Source organism: Bos indicus, chromosome 1 (assembly GCF_029378745.1).
Source record: "Bos indicus isolate NIAB-ARS_2022 breed Sahiwal x Tharparkar chromosome 1, NIAB-ARS_B.indTharparkar_mat_pri_1.0, whole genome shotgun sequence".
Taxonomy (NCBI): domain Eukaryota; kingdom Metazoa; phylum Chordata; class Mammalia; order Artiodactyla; family Bovidae; genus Bos; species Bos indicus.
Genome location: NC_091760.1, coordinates 136,801,316 through 136,821,478, shown reverse-complemented (window position 1 = coordinate 136,821,478; position 20,163 = coordinate 136,801,316). Strand labels below are relative to the sequence as shown.

Here is a 20,163-nt window from a genome sequence, read left to right as displayed (position 1 = left end):
TTAGAATTTGAGATATCAATAGATCTAGTAATTGATCAATCTAGCACCAATCAGAGCCCAAAACAGAGATTCAACCCTTTGTACACGCCTCTCACCAGATCCACTCTGTAGCAACCGAATCCCCGGAGACATCGGAACCGGTGCAGCCGAGGGCAGCTTGGTGATTGGCTAGTCCGACCACGTGACCGGCGCTGGCCCTCCCGTGCTTGTGGATTGGCTCTCGCGGACGCTGACGGACAGGGCCGGGGCGGGCCAAAGCCAGGTCGGAGGGGCGCGCGCGGTGGCGCGGAGAGGCGAGGACGCGAATGCGCGTGCGCGAGCGGCGGGGCTCTTTCCCCGAGCCGTCGGAGGGAGCGGGAGCGCTTCTCCCGAGGTAAGAGCTGCCGCGGGGCGGACTCCCTGCCCCTCCGCGGCCGATTGCGGGCGAGCGGGGCGGGGGCAAGTCTGAGGTCCGCCCGCCCGGGGAGCCTCACTTGGGAGAGGATGCCGACCCAGGCTCAGTCATCCCCCTCGGTGCCTCGGTTTCCCTTTTCTGCCCGCTAATGCATCTCCGCATCCTCTTCACCGCGGTGACGGGTCCACCCGAGGGGAGTTGCCTACCTGGTAGCCTCGCCTCCGCCTTTGTTTCTCTCCCGGAGGGATGCTGGTACCGACCCCCTCCCCAGGTAGAGGGTGAAGGGTGGTGGGGCAGGGACGTCTCCGGCGCTAGACCTGGCCTAGAGCCGGGGAGAAAATGGCTTTAATGCAGTGGGATCTGTCACATGTGAGAAAGAAGAAAAAAATGTAGTGTCACTTTGGCCAAGCCACGGGACTCGAACTAATCCGGCGGCGGCGGCGGCGACCAAAGCCGTATTCCTGGCGCAGCCGTGCGGGCAGGGGTGGGGGCAGGACCCTCGGGCCAGCCCAGGTGCGCCGGTGGAAGGCTTCTCCGGACCTGCCTGGAGCTCTCACCCCAGAGTTGCACCGAAACGCTTTCACCCTGCCGAAGGGATCAAGAAATAAGGGGAAAAAATTATTTTAAAAGCCGCTGGGCACTGGCGGAGAAGGTCTAAGTGAGAGGCTACAGTGAGAAATTACAGCGAAACTGATGGCTGGTAGTTGTGAGGGGGAAGATCCCTGCAGTGAACTGCAGAGCAGACCATCACGGATATTCTCCTTCAAGAAAATCTGATTTTTTTTTTTTTTTTTTTTTTGCGGGTTTGGGGGGTGGCTGGTTATCTCTGTAAACTGAGGTTTTTCTGGGCTGCCGAATCAAGTAATGACTTATTTTTAGCATGTTAATGGGTGCTAGGGAGAAGGGAAGGCAGGTTACACCCGTTTAGATCTCCTTAATTCTTTCAAAAGTGCGTGTTAAAAGAAGGCCTTTGGATGTCAAAAGCTGCGTGTGTGTGTGTGTGTGTGTGTGTGTGTGTGTCTGTGTGTCTGTGTCTGTGTGATTATGGTTTGGGGGTTGGGGGTGACTCCTTGAAGTCATACTTTACAAAAGGCATCCTCTGCCTCTTTCCTTCTCAATTTCCCTAGACCTGAAATAGCAAGAGCTATTATATACTGTACAGCTCATAACAAAGTATAAAAAGCCCCTTCAGTTTTCCACTAGTTAATTTATTAGCTATACCTGTTAGTCTGCTTGGTTCGGAACGGTTTAAACGATCATTAGGAAGATTTTACTGTATTCTGGAATTCCACTATAATTCATTTACAACTTATCCTGGTAGGAAATGGACAGGAATCTCTCTACCTGGTTTCTCAGAGACATCCTGACAGGGTTCCAAGGCTTTTTATTACTCTTACCTTCCCCATACAAAGTTTTGTTTCTTTAGGAAATGATGTGATTTTTTTTTCAAACATCTAAGACACACCGCATGCCTGTGAAATGCCCAAACTTGTTAAGAAATCAATTTACTTGGCAGGTTCAAACTAACTAAAGAAGGAACACTTAAATTTGTTAGGGGGAATCAGAATTAACATCAACTGTAGCAGATCAACTTTTGGTGGTTTTCTGGGGTGAGCCAAAGTAAAAGAAAAGGTGTTGCAAAGCTTGTTGGGAATGTAACAGATGACCTCATAAAGTAAAATATAGATTGTCACCTGACAGATTGGTACATAAAGCAAATTAGAGTAATTTTAGAACTTGTCAGTGATTTGTTTCTAGCTGGTATCAGTGGGGAGAGGAAGGAATTCTGAGGCTGGGGTAGGGAGTGTAGTTTGAAAAGGTATATGCTTTTGTGTTTAGAGAGAAAACGTCGATTTTGTTATATAAACTACACAAAGGACATGCAGTGTTTATGTTTAGTCTGTGAAAGGGAGGCAAGGGTTTTGGAAAGGTTGAAAAACACTTATTAGGTTAAACAAGGGAAAGCAGAAAGATTGGCAGGCTTAGTTCATCTTAAGGGAAGCAATGTACCTCAGTGACCTACAGGACAAGGTTTGTTCTCTGATTCAGTAAAAGCCCACTAATGTTGCTTCCAAAGCAAAAACAAAATCATTTCCTTTCTGTCGTTTCTGTCCCCTGGGTCAGGGAGGGAAGAGTGAATGAGAGATTAGAGTCTGACCTGCATGCCTAAGCAGTACTGTCCTTTGAGCAGGATCTGTGTCACACTGTGTAAATCTAAGAGCTGTCACGTTGATAGAGGTCTGAGCACCTTCCCTGGACTCTTGCTGTAAGATAGAGTGGGATAACATTGCCACAGGTGGAAGCAAAGTGAGAACATCTGATACGGAAGCCCTAGGGTGAGGAGAGCTAGGAAGTGTTTAATTCACTGAGGCGCTGCCTTTGGAGCTTTGAGAAGGCAGAGCTGCCTCTCTACTGGCTTGACTGGCTGGGTTTTATACGGCTTCCCAAGGACCTGCCCTTCACGATGGGGTCTCCTGTGGATTTCTGTGTCTCAGGTTGTAAGCATCAGTTACGCTTGTAATGTGCTCTAGAAAAGAAAGGCTCACAAAAGCACAAATCTAGGCTGCCATTCTTTCAGGCATGTCAACCGCAGGCTTCCAGAAAACAAGTTATGCCCTCCCTACCAGTAGATGGCACTGCTGTCTCTGGGAATTCCTGGAGGAGATTAAACAGGAGCTGGCAAACCAGTGATGTATAGCCTCTGGTCTAGAAGATTTTGAAAGGCTGTGTCAATTCCCAAAGAAAATCATTAAAAAAAAAAGAAAGAAAGAAAAAAGTTACAAAAGCCAGAAATATTGATACAAAGTAGGAATGATGGTTGTAGGGGTTGAGAATGGGTGCCATTACTTTGCTGATTGTGTGTGGGAAATGGAGAGGGTAAGCTGACAAGCGTTGGAACACAGGTTTTGAAAGCCCTTGCATACATATTGTTGGCTAATTGAAAATGAGGTTGAATTCATGATTCAATCAAATTTCCCAACAACTTCTAGCGTCTACGTCTTTGCTTATAAAACTCATCTGTATACAGGGACGGGACTATGGAAATACACATATAACTTTGAAGCCTAATCAATATCCAATAATTATGTATCTGAAGATAGTGGTGAGAGTATTAGTAAAAATAATGCTCATGCTTACTATATTTTAGGGCTGTCCATAATATTCTAAAACTTAAAAATTCCTAACAAGTATTCTACAATTTTAAGATTTTATTAGCAATTCACATCCTGAACTTTGGTTTTATTGACCTTATTAGCCAGGGTTTGTTCATTTATTTCCCTCTTTTGAACTACCTTTTCTTTCATTTTTTAAAAAAAATAATTGACTGTTTTGATATGAATTTTGTAGCCATATATTTGAAGGAGATGATACTGTTGCTGGTGAGGTTACTGTGCATAGCATACGAGCTTTGACCTTTCTGGAGGCATAGAACTCTGCTCCTGGGAGTCATTACCCGAATCACCTGCTTCCTCATGCAGTCCCTGTGCTATGGCTCAGCTTTTTGGAGTTTATTTCCATTTCTTTTCAAGTGAACTCATGAGCTGATTTTTATTACCAATGCCAAATCCTAAAATCTTGCTGACGCTAGACAGCAGTAGTCACAACAGTTTGCTAACATTACCTCATTATGTGACCTCAAATACATTTCTTTGCCTTTGTGAAACTCACTTTTCTCACCTGGGTCATTGGAATTGGGTGAGATGTGATGCATGTCTCTTGAAAAAAATCCTAAGTCAAAAATTCTACGCCCAGCTGATTCTCATAAAGGGTCAACATTTCTGAAGCCCCTGAAAAATTCTCATCTGAAAGGTATTTTCATGCAGTGAACCTAGAGCAAAAAGAAATCTCACTCATATTTCTTCTCAGAGAATCCTAATAATTCAGAGTTGTAAGAAACCTTAGGGATGGTTTAGCTTGACCTTCTCATTTTATAGACACAGAGTTTCACCTCAGAGCTGAGTGATTTGCCCAAGCTAACAGAACTAGAGAGTGGTAGAAAACTGGGAGCCAAGCTCAGGTCAGTCCTGCCTTTTCCAGTGTTGAATTTCTTCACCTGCCATCAGTACGAAGAAGATGCTGTGTCTACAGGGCTGGAGCCGAGAAAATTCTGAGTAATTCCTTAAAGTAGGGTTTTTAAACCATAGCGTGAATAGTATCGTGTTGGGCAGAAATTCAAGGTCTGGCTTCTTTTTTGCACCTCATTCTTTTCTTCACTGACTGTTCTTGAGTAGTATTCTTTACTATACATCCTTGTGTTTTTTTAAACTTTCCTGCAGGAGAAAAAAACTTTCTTTACCCTGGAAGAGTCACTCCCCAATCAGATGTTTTTAAATTGGGTCCATGAACTCTCTGAAGGCTATGTGACTAGAATAATTTCCATATAACTGATTTCCTTTTTATTCTTATATATATATTTTTTTCTCTGCATTTAAGAGATTATTCTGAGGAGTTCCTTAGGCTTCAGTAGATTGCCAAAAGTACGGGAGGGACCATGGCACAAGAATAGGTAAAACTTCTAGGGTCGAGAAGAGGTTCTGGGACATTGCCAGGATGGGAAAGTTTTGAGGTGCTAGTGACACTATGGGAGAAGCGAGTTGGGGGTGGAGTACAGAAGTAAACCTGTAGCAGTTCTTAGAACATTTTACCTTTATTAAAATGCTTAAAGTTACTCACTAAATGAAGATGCTGATAATAGCATTTTACTCAACGGTGGATATGCAAGTACTGATTTCCATTTATCATTTCTTGTTCATTAAGTAGCACCTCCTAATTTTGTCAAAACACTTTCAAATTTATATCTCTTTATCGGAGACATGCATATTAAGAGATTCCATTCTTCCCTTCCTGATTTAGGACTTTGAATTTGGACTCCTGTCTTTCATTGCTGAGGCCCTATATTTTTACTTTCTGCTCTTAACTTCGAGGACTCACCGTGATCTCAGAGATGCAAAATAATTTAAGTATCATGGATAAAAAAATCTTGAGATTCCTTTATTTGTCCCCAGGATTGGCTATGGAAACCTCTGTGCCCCCTCAGCTAATTATTAATATTTCCTTTCCCTTTTTTATTTGCAATCTCAAATTCTCTTTTTCTAATTGTTCCCTAATAATTCCCATAGCAATGACTCAGTGTGTATGTATGGAAAATAAAAATTCTTGTTTTTGCCAGAAGGTATACAGAAGTTAATTTGTGTTCAGGTCACATTTTGGACTTGTGAGATATAACTTTGGTGGTGATCACTGTTTCAAAGAACATTTGCTTGAAAAACTTGGTCTGCCCTGTGACTCCCTTCCCTTACGTTCGGTATGATGGTGGTCCACGCTGGTGAATGCTACCTTCTGGTGCCTTTTTAGATTTGGGCCAGAGTAGCCATTTACTCTCACTTTAGCAGAAGAATAAGAATTACCTTTTCTTCTTCAGCAGCTTATCGATTTAATTTATGTAATAACAGAAGAAAAAGTCCAATTTCTGTACTCTGATTCCAGCACACTGAGTTAGTATGAGATGAGATTTGAGGGACATTGTTGACTTCTGAGTTTGTTTCCTTGTCTGGAAAATAAGAGGGGAAAGCAGTGACCACTTAAATTCTTTCTAGTTCCGAAATTTTGTGACTCTTTGAAATTTTACCTGGTATCCTGAAAATGGGGAATTTATGTATAATCGAAGTTGGTGCCGGTTCTTTATATCTGCAGATCACTTTGTGGAATACAAAAATATTCTCTAATTTTTAAAATCTCTTTTCTGCTTCAAGTGTGGTCAAAGAACAACATCTGGGAGTTTGCAGCTCAGCATTTTGTCAAGATACCCAGGAGCTATGCATGCTGTTTTGTCTCATTTCTGAGTCTCACACTGACGCATAGGTCAGTGAGGGAAGCAGAGTATTTCACAGATGAGGAAACCAGATCTCAGAGTCATTAAGTAACTAAGTTAGATTTGCTGTTAGCGTCTCACCCAGAACCCCATACCTTAAAGCTAACATCATCTTCGTTGGGCTGGAGTCAGGCTTGTATGATACTGATTATTAGCTACCCAGCAACCCACGGGTTTAGGTGTGGCTGTGTAACTAAGTGGAAGTAGGAAAGTATTGTGGTCCATTTCTAGGGAAAAAAGAAACAAAAAGAGAGCGCCCACGCAAATTCCTCCATGCTGTTTTATACTCCTTGTAGGCTGGAGTGGAGAGGGTCCCTACGAGATCTTGGGATGCTATGTTAAAGGATGGCAGGACTTTTGTCAGCCTGGTTGCCTGGATTACTGTTAAGGGAGACTGTTCAACTGTGCAGTATGTATACAGGAACAAGAAATAAGCTTTTATTGAGCTTAAACCATTATATATGTTTGGGTTTATGTGTTAAGTAAGTACTGATAGTTAGCCTATGCTAGCAAATTCACCTGAGGAGCGGTGGCTTGGAACTTGAAGTTATGGATCTTCTGGCCTAACGTATTCATTCATTCGTTTCTCATCTTTGGTAGTTGGTGATCGATTGGTTGTGATCCACCATGCAGAAGTGAGCGATGAAAGGCAACAGAGCTGATGGGTCATGAGGATGTAAGTGCATTTGAAGGCTCTCACACCCTCTACTCCAGGGTAAGTCAAAGGCATTCTTTGCCGTTGTTGTTCTGGTTTTACTCTTGTCTTAACAGCCTCTTGGCATCACAGACAGGGTGCCCTGTCTGTGAAAGCTTCCCAAAGCCTTTAGTGATTCAGGTCATAAACATTGTTAAGGTCAGCACTTACAAAGCTAAAACCATGATCAAGGTGATGGGATAGAATCTGCATGGGCATATCTCAACATAAGAATTTTTTAGTGAGTTTGTATGGGGTTTGATTTACATAGGGGGTGAGGGTGTTGCTGGGCCTTCCTGAGAAGGGAACTAGGCCTGAGTGCTGTTTTCCTGTAGCCATATCATATTGTTGTCTCTGCTGACACAAATTCCCCTCTCTCAGCACTCTACTCTTCCATGGATCACTATGCTTCACTTTTCCTGCATTAATCACTTTTTTTGGCGGGGGTTGGGGGGGGGTGTTGGGGGCGGGGGGGATGGGAAACTGCTTACCAGAGAGTTGATGATTTCCAGTTTGGTAGATAATAGTGGTAGCAAAGCACATGGTTCTGCCCATTCCATTTTATTTTATCCAGTGTCACTGGAAGTCACACGTCCATTCCCTCCTCATTTGTTTGCAGTCCTTAGTGCAATGGATGTAGTCACTGGGAGCATTATAACTAAAGCTGCTTTGGATTTTCATCTGTCGTGAAGACTTTGAGACCGAAAGGAGATTTGGTGTGCCCTTCTCAGAGGCAGTGGAGGGCTGAGAGGGAGGAGTGGAAAGGACATCCCATCCTTTCTGAGGTCTCTGGCTTTTAGAGCTTAAACTAAAACCAGACTCCTTACAGAGAAAATAATAATTAATACAAATCTAAGCAGAGCTAAGACGGGTTAGGAAAAAGGAGGACAGGAGGTTATATTTAGAAAAAAAAAAAAGTACTCAGCTGAGAAACTGAATGGAGGATTGTTTTTAAGCGTCTTGGTTCAATACTGTGGAGTCCTTGCTGATAATGTCCTATTACCCACGCGCAGACAGAGGGCACCCAGTAAGGCTGATGTCCTTCTGTGCCTCACATGGCTCAGTAATGAGTACAATTTACTGAACAAAATAGACAATTAGGAGCTGTAGATCTCTGGAGATTCCCATAAGCATGCATCATTACAGCTCTGGAGTGATGCATGTGCTTAGAGATAAGCAAAGCAGAGGACAGGGAGCTGTAGGGCACAGCAACAACTGAAGGGTCTAGGTGAGCAGCCAGGCACAGACCCCGGCTCGGCGCCTGGGGGTCACTAAGGAAAGGACCTGGTCTCTGCTAAGCTATCTCATTAGAGGAAAGGAGCCAGACTTTGCCAGCTTTTCCTCATTTTCCTCTGTGGCGCCAAAAAGTATAGCATGACAGAAATAGCACTCAACTGGTATGTTTCCGTGTAAATGCTGTATGAGGATCAAATTACAGAGGGAGCCATTCTTTATTGATTAGGAGCCAAAGAAGCTAGTGCTGGATGCCAGAGGATCAGGGGTTCTCATCCTCAGCACCAGTGGCATGCTGAGCCTGGTGCTTCTTTGTTGTGGGCTATCCTGTGCATTGAAGCATGTTCGGCGGCATCCTTGGCCTCTACCCTCTAGATGCCTGTAGTTCCCCCGACCCCTACCACAATCGCGACAATCAAAAGTGTCTCCAGACATTGCCAAATGTGCCCTGGGGAAAAAACTGCCCCTGGTTGAGAACCACTGCTGGAGGTGATTTAATTTTGCTCTTGAGTTTCTCTGGGATGGCATGTCAGTAACTTGGTCTCATTATGCTTGTTTCCCTACCTGTGAAATAGACACAGCATTTGTAAGTCAGTAGCCTAAAGAAGGGATGTACAAAGCATGGTGTGATTACTTGAGAGCTCTATAATGCTAAGAAATACCTGTATCCTCAAATATCCAGGACCCAGGGATCACTCTTAATCCTTATGAAGGCAGTAGCTGAGGAGCAAGGGAGTTTGAAGGGTCAGTGGTGTGGGAAATGATGCATAGTGCCAGACTCTGATTTCACTTGGCTTCATATTCAATTCATTTCAACAATATACTCTTGAATAAAGGCTTTTTTTTTGTAAAGGGAAAAAATGGGAGAGTAGAGGAGAGAGAAATAAGCCTGTTATAAGAGCAGTCAAGGAAATTGCTTTTAAGTAGGGATGGGAGATTGTGGTAATCTCTTAAAGTGACTTGTATAATTAGTGCTAAGTTGCTTCAGTCATGTCTGATTCTTTTCGACCCTATGCACTGTAGCCCACCAAGATCCTCTGTCCATGGGGATTCTCCAGGCAAGAATATTGGAGTGGGTTGCCATGCCCTCCTTCAGGGGATTTTCCGGACCTAGGGATTGAACTTGAGTCTCTAAGTCTTCTGCATTGGCAGCTGGGGTCTTTGTCACTAGTGCCACCTAATGAAGGTAAGTCACTAGGACATAAAGTCACCAAAGGACATAAAGAAGTAACCCTCCCAAAGAAAAATATCCTCCCAAATTACTATGGATCCTAGAGCAGATTTTTTGAGTAATACAACAAATACCAGAGAATGTTTGGAGAAATCTGTTTTTATTCTATAGCTTTTCCATCTATTTCTTCTCTCCTTTGAAAGTATAGAAAAGGGGTTGTCTTCAACCCATGCCCTTTGAATGATACATAAAATGTTTTAGGATCTCAGTTTTACTTCTGCTTATCTTCTAGAACTGTGCTGGAATGGTGAAAAGGGCTATCACCCTGGCTTGGGCCTGAAGCAGTCATGTTATTTTACTAGAAAACCTCAGTTTAGGAAGAGCAAGTGCAGGGATTAGATGTAAACTGTCCTGGCAGGTTTGAGTTCAGCCTTGCTGAGGTGTTGGTCTCTGTACCTATTAGATACACTCACCAAACTTACACCAAGACCATACTGACACAGGCACAGTGTGGACAGAGAGTGTGGCCATCATCAGGAAGTTCTTTTGGACAGCACTGCTTTAGTCTGTAAAGACTATGTGTCAGAAATCCGTACTTGTAGTGACAGTGTGTGTGTGCTTGTTATAACAAGACCTTACCTCATTTAAAACAGAATTGTGTTTTGGATTTCTCCATCCTGGTCACTTTTCAGTCTGTGAGAGAATCTTGCTGAACTTTTTAGCTGCTGAAGCACCTGTCACAGAAAGTGCCATGAACCTGTCTCTCTGACATAACTGAGTGCACTGCCTCAAAAATATCTGTGCTTTAATCCCAGACTGCTGAGTTGTCTCTTTCCATTTGGTATCTCCACACCCTGACCCTCGGTGGTGAAGCTTGTTTGTGCAGGATGTCTCTTTTGATACTGCCTAGAGCAGCAGAGCTTCACAAAGCGTCTGGGACAGGTGGTGAGACAGTTTTCACCTTCCTTCCTTCCAAGCCCCAGCATGGCTCAGAAAAGTGTTTCATAAGAAGGTATTAGTTCACAAGCTTAAGCTCTGAGGCGTTATCCCCTAAAGGATTAGTTTGTAAAGTAGTATAGGACATATTTAGTAGTTAAGCCCTTGAGCAACATGAAAGAATTTTCAGGTGATATTATCTCTTTCTAGTACCAATATTAGTTGCTCTGAAACTATCATAATTAGAACAAATGAAAAGATGTAGAAATAAAGACACATATTTTAAAAGATGCAATTTAAGTCTAACTGAGCCCAAGACTGTTTTGCATGGTAGAAGGAATGAGAGCAGAGGGTTTGCATGCTGTGAGCAGTGTTGCAGGAGACAAGGCATGGAGATGGCTGGGCTGAGATAATTCTTTGACGGCCTTCATGGACTGCCTCTCTCCTGACTGTGGTACCAATCCTTGTATTGCCCTCTCTCTTCACTTTGTGTTTCTGTTCTGCTTGGGGTGTTGGAGGGGTCTTAGTGTTTCTCAAGGGAGGTGCTCTTAGCATTTTGATAGAATGACTCATCCCTGTGTGAAACTTTGCTGCCCATTATAAGACATATAGCAACCCTGGTCATTGAATGTTTGTATTACTCTAACCAAGTCATCAAGTCAACCAACAAAGCCCCCTGTATTTCTAAAGATGGCCTCTGATTGAGAATCACTGGCTGCTAGAGCGTTGGGGGGTTTTAGAAAGGGGGAGTATTAGAGTTGCAGAAGGTGCAGGTGCTCGGAGGGGCTGGCTCATTAATTTCTGATATGACCTCACCTATTCCCAGTGCTGGAACTGCTTTGGGAGCCAATATTATTCTATAGAGACTAGAAGAATCAGGTTTTGCCAGTGGAAAACTTGGTCCCTGAACCTTGAAATCAACCCAGAAGTCACAGGGGGAAGTCTGTTAGGGCCACAGAGGGTGGAGAGATTACTGAGGCTCCCAGAGCATGCTGGTTTTTATTCTTGACTTGGAGAAAGAATGCAGCAAGGGAGATTTAAAGACAATCCAAGAGAAAGGGATTTTGCCAGCCATTTCTTTTCTTTCTCTGTGATTACAAAAACTGGCAAAGTAGCCCTAAATTTGTGAGGTTATGTGTAGACTCTCAGATGGGAAATCTGAGGTTGTTTTATAGTTAGTAAAGAGAAAAAGAACACTTTTAGATGTCTTGCTGTGGGGCATCTATAAATGTCTCTGATTACAAGAACAGAAGCTCATTCAAGTTACTTTAGGAAATGGAAGGCTTAAGTAAGAATACATGGGAAAATAAATGTCAGGCGTGTGGCAAGTTGTGGGTAATCCCAGAGGTCTTTCAGGATGAGAAAGAGCCATCATGTGGCCAGACCTCACAGCGACAGGACCTAACTCAGGACCAGGAGGATTATTGCCTGATCTGTTGCAACTCCAGGATGTGTCTGCACCAACAGTGCTTGATCAGTCATTTACATGGCTCAAGATTCCTGTTTTGGCTTCACTACTCATGTCTTCCTGTCCCCACAACCTAACTGGTGGTCTATGTATGGACCAAGAAGGAAAAGAATATGATAATTCTGTAGTAACTATCAGCCCTCTGGTTATAGAGAGCTTTCTCCCAGGCAGTCTCAGAGGTACTGATGCCCTCTTTTGGTCCACACAGTGGTGGCCTGGGTCTTCTTGCTTCAATAAAGACTGTGGTTTTTCTGGAAGGGAGCAGTGGTAGGGTCGACAGAATGTGAGACCTCTCTTGTGTAAGGACACTGAATTCTTAACTCTTAGAATCAACATAAACAGTGTTTATGGGTTATGTGTATAATAAAGAATTGGAAGATGAAGCCTCTGCATTCAGTAGCAATTATGAAAAAGCCTGAATCTGTTTTTTTAGGAGACTAGCTGCATCATGCATTGGGGAAGGAAATGGCAACCCACTCCAGTGTTCTTGCCTGGAGAATCCCAGGGACAGGGGAGCCTGGTGGGCTGCCGTCTGTGGGGTCGCACAGTGTCGGACACTACTGAAGCGACTTAGCAGCAGCAGCAGCAGCTGCTGCATCCCAGAGCAGAATGGTAGGGAAATTGCTGGGCTAGATGGTTGGGAAATCAGCAGTTATATTTTCCATATGGATATTTTATTTTTTTGCATCTGTCAAACGTGATTCTCTCAACCACCCATGCATCTTGTAGGAATAATGGCTAGGTAGCTGTCTAAATGTTGAAAGACATTTTGATATCTCTGACAAGTGTTATTCAACGGCTGGGTGTGTAAGATTCCAGTTCTGACAAAGTGAAATAATTTGGCTTATTACTCCAGAAATAAATTCCATATAGATGGTGTCATTTTGGGAATTACTACCTTAAAGGCAGACTTTAAAATGTTTTGTGTTGTAGTGTGTTCTGTTTATTTACCCCCAATCTTGGAGAGCTAGTTTCATTTGAACCAGTGATTGAATATGACTTTACAAGGGAGTGCATCCTCATATTTGCAGAAGGCTCTGTCCTTATTTATGATTCTGTAATAGGGTAAGATGATGGTCCTGGCTTCATGGGCCATCACAGCTGTGAAGGGCCTGCTCTGTGACGTCACACACAGCCCAATGGCTCGCTGAATTCATTTAAGGCTCTTACTCTTTTCAAGCAGCTGGAGCATGGGAGTGACACACGCAGAGTTAGTTAGTATTTCCTTAGCTGCAGCTTCTGTTGAAGGCGGCAGAAGAGAAGTTCAGTGGGGCTTCTTCAACTGCTAGTTGAGGAAAGAATGTAGTCTGTTACTGAAAGATGATTGGGATCAGCTTTCTCACTCAGCTGCTCAAAGGAGCAGAGATGAATCTTTTGCTTCAGTTTCTCTTCTTACTCTAGGAAGATCCCTATCCCTTCTATGGAATTTTTTTAACAAGAAGGGAAAAATAGAGAATTGTATCCAATACATTTTAACATACAAGATTATATTTCTTCTGAAGAAGGTTTGTATATAGTAACCATATATCACCAGATTAAAATCCTCAATTTTAGTTTTAAAGAAAATCTAATCTTACAGTATAAACCAAACATAAAGTCAAATTTTTGCATATATAATTTATTTTTTATAAAAATAAAACATAGAATTCCTGTTCTCATAGAATCAGGAACTAATTTGCAGCCCTTGCATGAAGATTCTGTAGCAATGGTAAAGACATCTGCTCTCTCCAAGGTGTAAAGAGATGAAAGATGATGCCTGAAAGATGCCTGAGAGTCCCAGGTCCTGAATCCTGGGATTTTGTCCTACTCTAGGCCACTTCCTAGATAAGTGTTGGGGGATAAGTGTGATAAATGGACATAGATGCTTGAGGGGAGGGCTGAAACCTCCAGCTTTGATGAAGTGTCCTGTGCTTCCCATGAGCCACAGGAAGGAATAGATCCTACTCAGGCCTTTCCCTCCTGAGCCCATTGTTGAATCCTGGCCTTAGCCTTTCTAGGAAACAAAGATATGGCTGAAGTAATATCCTCAAACTTGATTTCTTATTAGCACATCCCTTTTAAAAGAAGCTTCCTGGACGAGGACGAAGGCAGGCAGATGCATGCTTCCCTTAGCTATCAAGCTATCCCCTTTCTATTGGAAAGTAAAAGAGAAAGTTGATCTGTCCTGTCTGACTCTTTGTGACCCCATGGACTATATAGTCCATGGAATTCTCCAGGCCAGAATGCTGGAGTGGGTAGCCTTTCCCTTCTGCACGGGATTTTCCCAACCCAGGAATTGAACCCAGGTCTCCCACATTGCAGGCGGATTCTTTACCAGCTGAGCCAGAACGCTTATTAGATCACTCCTGAAATTTTTAATTATTGACATTAGTAAAACATTTGCCAGACATTAAACAATAGAACATTAATAGAGACCCTCAATTAGTGTCTTTTAATTTGAGAGCCCCAAATCCCATGTTAATATGGTACTAGACTTAAGCTTCTTGTTCCTTCTGGTATTTCTCTAAATGTGTTTCCATCTTTTCCCTCCTCCCACTAACCCTGTTATCTAGTTTAGATCCTTTGTCTGTTTACCCTCTTTCTTACATCTTTCTTGATTTCCAAAGTTCTGTGATTCCCAGCAGTCTGAAGGACAATGTGCTTCTTAACTAGGCATAAAGACAGTCTGCAGTATGACTCCAACTTACTGTCTGACTTTCTACTCTTTCTGTTCACAAACTGCTCCTTACTCAGACTGGGCCTTGGTCCAGTTGTCTATTCTGTGCATAGAATGCCCTTTCTTCCAGTGACCATATCTGTTTGGTAGCATTGAAAACCTTTGTCCCATTAGCCAGATGTGCATTTCTATCTTGTCTCTATCAGATTTTAGAAAGGTGACTTTGGGAAAAATATTTAATTTCTCTCAACCTCAATTTTATTATTTGTAAGAAGGGACTCAAAATAGCCCCCTTATAAGATGCTTGTGAACACGGTACCATGTCCTTGCTTCTGACTGCCCAGCACCAAGCTGTGTATGTAGGCTTATCATCTGCACTTGCTGACGAAGTTACTGGTCAGATTTGCCCAGCTGATCTGAATCACATTTCTTGATTAGCCATCCTCTGCCTACAATTGCTGCACCTTCTGTAAACACATGTTTCTTCTCCAGTACCCCTAACTTGATCAGTAAGCACCTGAAAATATACGCTCCTAGGGCATGATGGAAAGGGGACCCTCCCACACTATTGGTGGAAATGTAAATTGGTGAAGACACTGTGTAAAACAGTACTGGAGCTTCTTTAAACTACAAATAGAGTAACTATATGACCCAGCAATCTCACTCCCAGGCATGTATCCAGAAAAGACAAAAACTCTAATTGGGCTTCTCTGGTGACTCAGCGGTAAAGAATGTGCCTGCAGTGCAGGAGACATGAGAGACACAGGTTTAATCCCTGGGTCAGGAAGATCCCCTGGAGAAGGAAATGGCAACCCACTCCAGTCTTCTTGCCTGGAGAACTCCATGGACAGAGGAGCCTGGTAGGCTACAGTCCATGGGATCGTAAAGAGTCAGACGTGACTAAGCGATTAACACTTTTTCTTTCTTTCTTTCTAATTTGAAAAGATAACATGCACCCATAGCAGCACTGTTTACAATAGCCAAGACATGGAAACAACCTAAGTGTCCATCAACAGATGAATGGGTAAAGACAGTGTAGTGTCTTTACTACACACACACACACACAGACACACACACACAGACACACACGCACAGTGGAATATTATTCAGCCATAAAAAGAATGAAGTAATACCATTTGCAGCACTGTGTGTAGACCTAGAGATTGTCATACTGAATGAAGTAAGTCAGAGAAGACACATATCATTTGATATTGTATGTGGAATCTAGAAAAAAATACAAACGAACCAATTTCCAAAACAGAAATAGACTCACAAACATAGATAACAAACTTACAGTTATCAAAGAGAAAATGGGGAAGAGGGATAAATTGGGAATTTGGGATTAACAGATACACACTACTATATATAAAATAGATAAACAAGATGTTGCTGTGATTTATGTCAGAGAGTGTTCTGCCTATGTTTTCCTCTAGGAGTTTTATAGAGTCCAGTCTCATATATAGGTCTTTAATCCATTTTGAGCATGTTTTTGTATATAGAGTTAAAGAATGATCTAATTTCATTTTTTTTTAACATGTGGCTGTCCAGTTTTCCCAGTACCATTTGCTGAAGACATTGTCTTTCTAACATTGTATAGTCTTGCTTTATTTGTCTTAGATTAGTTGGCCATAGGTGCATGGGCCTATTTCTGGGCTTTCTACCCTATTCTATTGATCTATATTTCTATTTTTGTGCCAGTACCATACTGTTTTGATGAAAGTAGCTTGGTAGTATAGTCTGAAGTCAGACAGCCTGATTTTTCCAGCTGCATTTTTCTTTTCTCAAGATTGCTTTGGCTGTTTGGGGGTCTTTTGATTCATCTCCCAGAATAATGAAAAGAAAAACAACAAATGGGACCTACTTAAACTCAAAAGCTTTTTCATAGCAAAGGAAACAATAAACAGAATGAAAAGACAATTCACAGATTAGGAGAAAATATTTGAAAATGATATGATCAATTAGGGATTAGTCTCCAAAATTTATAAACAGCTATTATGTCACTTAACACATCAAAACAAACAACACACTCAAAAAATGGACAAGAGACCTAAATAGATATTTCTCCAAAGAAGACATATAGATGGCCAATAGGCACATGAGAAGATGTTAAGCATCATTAATTATTAGAGAAATGCAAATCAAAACTACAATGAGATATCACCTCACACCTGCCAGAATAGTTATCATCACAAAATCCACAAACAATAAATGCTGGAGAGGGTGTGAATAGAAGGGAACCCTCCTACACTGTTGGTGGGAATGTAAATTGGTACAGCCACTATGGAGAACAATATGGAGGTTCCTTAAATGGCGCTAGTGGTAAAGAACCCCTCTGCCAATGCAGGTGATGTAAGAGACTCAGGTTTGATCCCTGGATTGGGAAGATCCCCTGGAGAAGGGTATGGCAACCCATTCCAGTATTCTTGCCTGGAGAATCCCATGGACAGAGGAGACTGGCAGGCTACAGTCCATGGGGTCACATAGAGTCAGACATGACTGAAGTGACTGAGCACAATACACATAAACTAAAAATAGAGCTACCATATGACCCTGCAATCCCACTCCTGGACAAAAGCATGGAGAAAAGCATGGTCGGAAAGGATACATGCACCCCAATGTTTATGGCAGCACTGTTTACAATTGCTAAAGCATGGGAGCAACCTAAATGACCATCAACATATGAATGGATAAATAAAATGTGGTACGTAAATAAAATGGAATTTTGCTGCTGCTGCTAAGTCACTTCAGTCGTGTCCAACTCTGTGTGACCCCAGAGATGGCAGCCCACCAGGCTCCGCTGCCCCTGGGATTCTCCAGGCAAGAACACTGGAGTGGGTTGCCATTTCCTTCTCCAATGCATGAAAGTGAAAAGTGAAAGTGAAGTTGCTCAGTCGTGTCCGACTCTTCGAGACCCCATGGACTGCAGCCTACCAGGCTCCTCTGTCCATGGGATTTTCCAGGCAAGAGTGCTGGAGTGGGGTGCCATTGCCTTCTCCACAATGGAATTTTACTCAGCCATTAACAAGAATGAAAGAATGCCATTTGCAGCAGCATGGATAGACCTAGAGAGTGTCACACTGAGTGAAGTAAGTCAGAGAAGGAGAAATATTGTATGACATCCCTTATACGTGGAAACTAAAAAGAAAGGGTACAAATGAACCTACAAAACAAAAAGAGACTCACAGACTTATAAAACTTATGGTTGCCAGGGGAAAGGGATAGTTAGGGAGTTTGGGATGATCATGTGCACACTGCTATATTTAAAATGGATAAGCAACATGGCCCTATTGCATGGCACATGGAACTCTGCTCAATGTTATGTGGCAACCTAGATAAGAGGGAAGTTTGTGAGAGAATGGATGCCTGTATATGTATGGCTGAGTCCCTTCATTGTTCCCCTGAAATGATTACAATATCGGCTACACCCCAATACAAAATAAAAAATTCAAAAGTAAAACAAAATAAACAACAAGGACTTATTGTATAGCACAGGAGACTATGTACAGTATCTTGTAATAGCCTATAATAGAAAAGAATCTAAAAAATAATGTGTGTATGTGTGTTAGTGTGCTCAGTCGCATCTGATTCTTTGTCACCCCATGAAGAGGCTCCTCCGTGGGATTTCCCAGACAAGTATATTGGAGTAGGTTGCCTTTTCCTCCTCCAGGGGATCGAACCTGCATCTCCTGCATTGCGGGTGGATTCTTTACCACTGAATCACTTCTGTATGTATAGCTGAATCACTTTGCTGAACACCTTCAACATTGTGAATCAAGTCTACATCAATAAAAATAAATAAATGAAAAAAAAATGATTGAATAAACTTGTTACTTTGGGAAAAAAAGGATACTGTTCTCCCTGCATCTGTTATGGTGAAAATTATCCTGGGTCTTCATAATGTCCTGATTTATCTCCCATATTAGAAATTGAAGGCAGTTTTAGGGTCACTCCGTACAACCTGAGCACTGGTTCATTATCTTCACAGTTGATTCGTTTATGTATAGTGAGATTATCATGAAGATCAATGGTATGAGTATAGCTGTCATGAGAAGTTATACCTCTTTAAAACAAAGTTTTCTCGGGCCCAACCGACAGGCTTTTTATTCCAAACATCATTTAATAAAATGCAACATGACATTAACAGGATTGCTTGTACAAACCTTGTACAAACCCTCGGAGTTCATTTAAGCACACTCTGCCCCATATTGACTCTCAATTATAGCATGTTTAGCATGAATAAACCTGCTGGTGTTCTCAAACAATGGTAATGCTGTCCTGGCAGTTCTGCCCTCCTGACTGTGGAGCTGAAAGCATATCAGTGTTTCTTTTGTTCACTCTTTTTAAATTATGGTTTTCCACGTCTTGCTCAAATGATTTAAGCCATACTTTAGGCTTATAAATTGTAGTTTTTAAAACATATCTCCTTCTGGCCCTTCTCACTCTTCCTTTATTTCTCCATTTTTCTTACTGTATCATGGAGAAAATAAGACTTAAAAAATTTTTTTCTACTCAAGGTGAGAAAAATTTAAATACTTGTATTGCTTTTCTGGTTTGAGCTTCCTTATTTTAGTTATTAGCATTGGCTGCAATTTCATATATACTTGTGGGTCTCTCACTGCATTAATTTTGTCTCTTGCTTGTTTTTTTAAAAAACTTTATTGGTGTATAGTTGATTTGCAATGATGTGTTACTTTCAGGGGTACAGCGAAGTGATTCAATCAGTCTTTTCAAATTCTTTTCCCATATAGGTTATTATATAAACTTGATTAGAGTTCCCTATTCTATATAGTTGTTGTTGCTGCTCAGTTGCTCAGTCCTGTCAATTCTTTGTGACTCCATGGACGCCAGGCTTCCCTGTGCTTCACCATCTCCTGGAGTTTGCTCAGACTCATGTCCGTTGAGTTGATGATGCCATCCAACCATCTCACCCTCTGGCACCTCCTTCTCCTCTTCCCCTTAATCTTTCACAGCATCAGGATCTTTTCCAATGTGTCAGCTCTCTGCATCAGGTGGCTGAAGTGCTGGAGCTTCAGCATCAGTCTTTCCAGTGAATATTCAGGGTTGGTTTCCTTTAGGATTGACTAGTTTGATCTCCTTGCTGTCCAAGGGTCTCTCAAGAGCCTTCTCCAGTACCACAGTTTGAAAGCATCAATTATTCACTTCTCTACCTTCTTTATGGTCCAACTCTCACATGTATACGTGACTACTGGAAAAATTGTAGCTCTGACTATACAGACTTCTGTCTCTGTTTTTTAATATGCTATCTAGGTTTGTCACTGCTTTTCTTCCAAGGAGCAAGCGTCTTTTAATACTACATAGTAGCATTAATGCTATATAGTAGGTCCTTGTTAGTTATCTAGTTTACATATAGTAGTATGTATATATTAATCCCAGTCTCCTAATTTGTTATTTCCCCCATATTCCCCCTTTGGTAACCATAAATTTAATTTAATTTTGAGGCCTGTGAATCTGTCTCTGTTTTGTAAATAAGTTCATTTGTATCATTTTTTTTAGATATAACCAATGTCATATGACATTTGTCTTTCTCTATCTGACTTATTTCACTTAGTATGATAATCTCCAGGTCCATCCATGTTGCTGCAGGTGGTATTATTTCATTCTTTTGATGGCTGAATACTATTCCATTGTGTGTATGTATATATCCCAAACCTTCTTTATGGACATTTAGGTTGCTTCCATGTCTTGGCTATTGCTGCCATGAACACTGGGGTGGATGTA

The 20,163-nt window shown here is 42.0% G+C and overlaps 1 protein-coding gene across 3 annotated transcripts in view; it reads left to right on the top strand.

Moving 5' to 3' along the window:
• The first annotated feature begins 268 nt into the window (after positions 1-268).
• TMEM108 (transmembrane protein 108) overlaps positions 269-20,163 on the top strand; it is a 388,204-nt gene continuing 368,309 nt past the window's right edge. For all 3 annotated transcript variants that reach the window (XM_019962329.2, XM_019962338.2, XM_070794743.1), the window contains exons 1-2: positions 269-373; positions 6,867-6,981. The gene's annotated coding sequence lies outside the window, so the exon portion shown is untranslated. The remainder of the gene's footprint in view (positions 374-6,866; positions 6,982-20,163) is intronic.